Below are 6,354 nucleotides of genomic sequence, written 5' to 3' on the forward strand. Positions count from 1 at the left end.
ATAACTTCTTTTTAATGAAATATATTTCTATTTAAGAAGTTATTTTTATATCTTACTAATATTATAAATGCGTATGTTTAGATGGATGAATGGATGGATGGATGTTTGTTACAAGGTATCTGTAGAACGGCTGCATGGATTTCTATAAAATTTGGTATCGATGTAGAATACAGTCTACAGAATTAAGTTATATTTTAATGTCGCACGGAGTCGACGGAGTTGCGGGTGACAGATAGTATGGGAATATATTTTAAAATTAATAAATCTTCGCTTTATCTTTGCAGAGTTGTAGATAAAATAAGTGCAGAATGCAGCAGCTGTGACGCGGTTGCGGTAGGCCGCCGTCCTCACTGACGTTTATTAAACACATTTCAGAGTATTGTGGTGAGATGGCTTGTTACATATAGGACATGCGATTATTTGAATATACATAAGTTAACATGATGAAAGATTAACAAAATAAATGTTTCGTATTTGAGTGAAAATATTTGTGTTGTAACAAATATCAAAGAAATGCCTATCAACCTTTTTTCCACAAACGCTAAATGATACAGCGAATCTAAAACAAGGTCATGTAGTTTTATTTACCCAATAAAAAAATCATAAATTTTAGGTATCCATATTTTGATGTAAGCCACAGAAAGTGTTATGAGGCGAGTAAAATGTCGTTTATATGAAGGGTAGGACAGGCGACAGGCGACCACCTGTTCGTGCGTTAGATGTGGCGTTAGCAAATTAACACTGTTACAGGTGGATTAAACGTTGACTAGATTACATATGAACAATACTGAAAAGGTTATTATGGGACTACATATTTCATACAAAATTTTATTTCGCAGTGAATAATTTCATTATAGAAATACGTATATTACACCATACTAAAATATTATTATGTCTGATTTTTATGAAAGTTAAGAGACCATCGAAACAAAGTACACATTTAAAACATTAATGTTTAAACTGAACAAAATTGCTCACGTTATTTTCTGCACAAATGAATAAGCAACTTAAAGTTAAATTATTCAAAATTCAAACATTGTATTTAAAGTCTTACGGTTGAGAGAATGTAGAAATGAGACAATTATGCTGGCGTATAAATGTACTTTGCAGCTGTTGAACAAAATTAGAGAAAGCATAGCAAGAAACTGAAGAGATTTGTTCAAAGTATATACAATTTAGCCTTCATTCATTTTATATTAAATTAAGATAGTCATTTTGTATTTTTACTAAATTGCTTTTTTATATTATTAGGTGGCAAATGAGTAAACGGTCACCTGAATACGCCAAAATGGCGAAGCGACTGCTGCCCATAGGCATCCGCAATTGCAGATGCGTTGCCTACCTTTAATCGGCAGAGGGAACGCATAGGAAGAGGATATATGCTCTTTCCACCTTTCCTTTTTTAGCTTATTCTTGCATTATAATATTAAGTTATTCGAGTAACGTTGGATAAAATCTAACAGTTATTAAGTTAAGCTAGTTAAGAATAGCAAATAAATAAACAATATACCTGATTGTAAATGACCGCCTTTGTGTTTCCTGACACCAACATTCATCTTCGACTGAAAATTAAGTTATAGACTTGTCACCCTCCCCTAGGGTAAGACGGAATGCCACCCCTCGGTAATTGAGGCTTTGCTTATCGTCACTCCGTTTTGAAACAAGAAAGCAATGTTTACTTGAATCTTACTAGTATAAATGCGAATGTTTAGATGGATGGATGGACGGATGGATTTTTGTTTGAAGGTATCTCCGCAGCGGTTCAACAGATCTTTATGAAATTTTGCATCAAATGTACAACATAGTCTGAAAGAACATATAGGTTACTTATTACCTTTTTTATTCTTCGCGCAGACGGAGTCACGGGCAACAGCTAGTAGTCTATAGTTTCCAAAAGTGACTTACATTTTTATAACTGAAATGATATCGTAATACTAGAAAAATATTGATATAATGTAATGTAAGGCATGTAATAAAATACTAATGGATTTCTTGTCTTTATCTGATTGTCTTTCAATTTGTCTGTTAATTTTTAATTTTTTTTTCCAGGTATATAGTGTTACCTGAAAAGATGAATTCTTACTTTAATAGATCATTACTATTTCATTTTAATATATTTGATAAGACTGTAAAATCTATGATAAGTGATATAACAGAAACGCTTGGATAGAATCCAGGCCATGCTTGTTAGCGAAGGACCATTTGTCGCATAATTGCGTTTGAGTTATTTGGCAACTATACTACCATTGGGATAGAATTTATGTATTCGATCTGCCAATATTTATCTATTTGATATATGTTTGTATATTGTACCTATAGCTAGTGAACAGACTTGTTTTCTATCTACGTCACATTACAAGCAAACTATGAATTTTCACTATCAACAAGGATTTTTCCTCACAACGTGTATGTTTAGAGGAGGTATAAATTGTACTTCTTGTTATTGAGTGAACTGTATTGTGGTGTTAAATAATAAAAGATTGTACGAAAAACATGTATAATTCCGTAACAGTAACACACAAAGCCAGAACTAGCAAGAAGTGAAAAATAACAATTGAAAGTCGATGACATTTTACAATATTAATGAATAAAAAAAGTATTCATATAAAACCTCTTTGTGTACGTACACTTCTACTTGTGGTGATGTTTCTTTGTCAATTGTTTAAACTTTCGTGAGACATTATTACGGGTATAAACTTAATCAAAACACAGATTAACAATGCGTGATTTGTAGCCGTTTATAATTTTTATACGTAGTCTTGACTAAAAAAACATCTTAGCAAGAATTAAAAAAGACAATCTTAATAAAATGGTTTAGTTTTAAATTCTCGATTAGTAGCAATTTAAAAGCGCTATACTAAAGCCGTCTCCCCTTTTTAATCCGACACAAAAATTGTCGAGTTGTCTGGATCGTGGAGGATATTAAAGATTCTGTCCGTTGTTGAAACTTAATCCCACTGCAGCACTTAGCTGGAAAATTGCACATTAATAGTGTTCGATAAAAAAACCTCTTTTATTAAGAAACTAAGTAATTAAAAAAGATTGATAGAAATCGAAAGCTTTGATAAAGAATCGCTTTTAGAACCTAGCAGGTTAGTAAATACATTCCATAGGATTAAATATTTCTAGATCGATTACTAAGTTCGTTTCTTTAACATCAACTACGTAAAGTGTTGACAACTACGTAAAGTGTTGAATATACCTTCGTAAGTGCTTATTTGTTTAAGGTAATCTTATTTGCATATGCAATTCTACTCACAGAAGAATTTTGTGAGAATGATTTGAAAATTAGTTAAAACTCCCCTTTGAAGAAAATCTCTTCAAATTAAATAAGCTTTGAAGAACACGAGTGATTCAAATTTAATTTCTAACTTGAAATTTTCTTTGATATTTTCCTTGTAAGGAAATTAATATTACGTACAATAACGTCATTGAGAATTTTGAATAGCTTGAATTTTTTTTATTATTTACTTTTTAATCCACATATCTTATCCTATGAACTATGACCATGTTAAGAACCTAACCTATAGAGCTTTCTCTGTACATCCTGATATTTTTACATAACTTAAACTAAAAATAAAACTGTACTAAACATTTAATGTAGCTGTAATTAAAATATTTATTTAGCTTAACTTTTAAAAGATGAAATTACGTGAGTAGATATTTTTAAATATTAGGTCCTTACATATGAAATTGGCGTTTTTCGTACTGGCCACTTTAATCACGAATTTCTCCTCTTTGGTAAGGAATTCCAAATTCAAATTTGTACAGCTATAGACTCATGTATTTGTGGTTCGATGACCGTCATTCATTTGTTTTTTTTCTTCTGTTTTTTTCTGTTTGCGTCACTCATTTTACAAAATGGAAAACTTAAAATATCGCATCATTTACGAGTACGAGTTCCGCCGTGGCACTAGTGCTGCGGAAACGACTCGAAGGGTGAATGATGTGTATGGCGGTCGTGTTGCAAAAGAAAACACAGTTCGTTTTTGGTTCCAACGTTTTTGTTCTGAAATTTCAATCTGCAGAACAAGCCCCGTGGACGGCCTGAGACTCAAGTTGATAATGAAGAGTTGAAGGCTATTGTGGAAGCGGATCCATCGCAAACCACGTCCGAGTTAGCTGCAGGCTGCGATGTTAGTGATAAAACTGTTTTAATTCACTTGAAGCAAATTGGGAAGATTAAAAAGCTTGAAAGGTGGGTACCTCACGAATTGACTGAAGCAAACCGGCAAACGCGCGTCGACTGTTGCGTTACATTACTAAACCGGCACAATAATGAATCATTACCGAATCAAAACCGAATCATTACCTGTGATGAAAAATGGGTTCTTTACGATAATCGGAAGCGCTCAGCGCAATGGTTGGATCCTGGCCAGCCAGCCAAATCCTGCCCCAAGCGAAAATTAACCCCAAAAAAGTTACTTGTAAGCGTTTGGTGGACTAGTGCCGGTATTGTTCATTACAGTTTTCTCAAATCTGGCCAGACTATTACGGCTGATGTCTATTGTCAGCAATTGCAAACCATGATGGAAAAGCTAGCGGCTAAACAACCCAGGCTGGTCAATCGCTCCACGCCACTGCTGCTTCACGACAACGCTAGACCACACACTGCGCAACAGACGGCTACTAAATTAGAAGAGCTTCAATTGGAAAGTCTAAGACATCCTCCGTACTCCCCGGACCTTGCTCCAACAGATTACCATTTTTTTCGAAATTTGGATAACTTCTTGCAAGGGAAAAAATTCAACTCCGATGGGGCAGTCCAAATCGCCTTCAAAGATTTTATTGATTCCCGTCCGACTGGTTTTTTTTAGTAAAGGGATCAATGAACTACCTATGAGATGGCAAAAGTGCATAGAAAATAATGGTTCATACTTTGATTAATTAAATATATTATATTAAAGCGAAGAAGAGCGTCGGTGGCTCAGGGGTTAAGCACTTGACTTGCAATCTGCAGGTCCTGGGTTCGAATCCCGCCATGTACCAATGTGTTTTTCGATTTCCGATTTACATATGTACATTTTTCCGACGTTCTTACGGTGAAGGAAAACATCGTGATGCAACCTGCACATATCTGAGAAGAAATTCAATGATATGTGTGAAGTCAACCAACCCGCACTTGGCCAGCGTGGTTGACTATGGCCTAATCACCCCTAACTTGGAGTAGGCTCCGAGCCCCTCGGTGGGGACGTATAGTGAGCTGATGATGATGATGATGATGATGATTATATTAAAAAATATTCGACTTCTTGTTCCTCCCATACAAAACGCCAATTTCATATGTAAGGACCTAATATTAGACAAAATGACTACGAAATTTCTTCTGAAATTCATAAACGTACTACTTGTTTTACGTGTTTGCAAATTATTTGCGATACATACTATGCGTCGTTGATGTTTTCGTTCTCATTTGAAATGTTTTATGAATTCTCTGATGAGAAAAAAAAAACAGAAATAAATATTATGTTTTTGTACGAGTATTTCGACTGTGAAAATATCCAAAAATCTCCTAAAAATACAAATGAAAAAACCTGTCACCGTAAAACACGTGAACGGAAGCGAAGGTATCATTAAGTCACACGGGCTTGTGTAATGGCGTGAAATATCAAAAGTTTACACGTCAAAAGACGGCCGCGACATGTAAACGCCCGCGTTATGACGTGTACGACTCGCTAGTCATTTGACGAAGCTGCGACGCCTTTCGGTACTACGAATTAATGGAACGTCACAATGTCTCCATATCGTTACTACCGTATATTCCTTTATGACTTTATTTTAGTAGATGTAGAACATAGTTTGGAAGAACACATAGGCTACTAAGTTTTTATAAATTGCGCGGGGACGGAGTCGCAGGCGCCAGCTAGTTTTACAAATATTCGTGCTCAGCTCACTGAGTAGTAAAAATAGAATCTGATTGCAATAACTGTTGTGTTTCAAGTTCATTGTGGCATTTGCGTTACTTTGGATATCATGGGACCCTGGTAGTCATATTTGAGGATGACCAGGGGATGCATCGGCGTGTTCTAGTGAGTAGAAATCTCATATAACTTTAGAAAGACAAGAGCAAGTGACCTCATAAGGGTATCTTTTAAATATTTCCTGATAAAAAGATCCTATTGTGTTCTTACCAATATAAGAAATGCGAAAGTTTGAATGTTTATCACCAAGTAACTCCGAAACGGCTGAACGGATATGTATGAAATTTGGAACAATGATGGAATACGTCCTGGAATAGCGCACAGACTATTCCATGTGGGCGAAGGCACGGAATAGCTTGTATCATTATAAATAATTAAAAAAAACATCAATATAAAAATAAATTAACATCCATGACTATGCACACACACACAC

This window comes from Papilio machaon, chromosome 11, assembly GCF_912999745.1.
Source record: "Papilio machaon chromosome 11, ilPapMach1.1, whole genome shotgun sequence".
NCBI lineage: Eukaryota > Metazoa > Arthropoda > Insecta > Lepidoptera > Papilionidae > Papilio > Papilio machaon.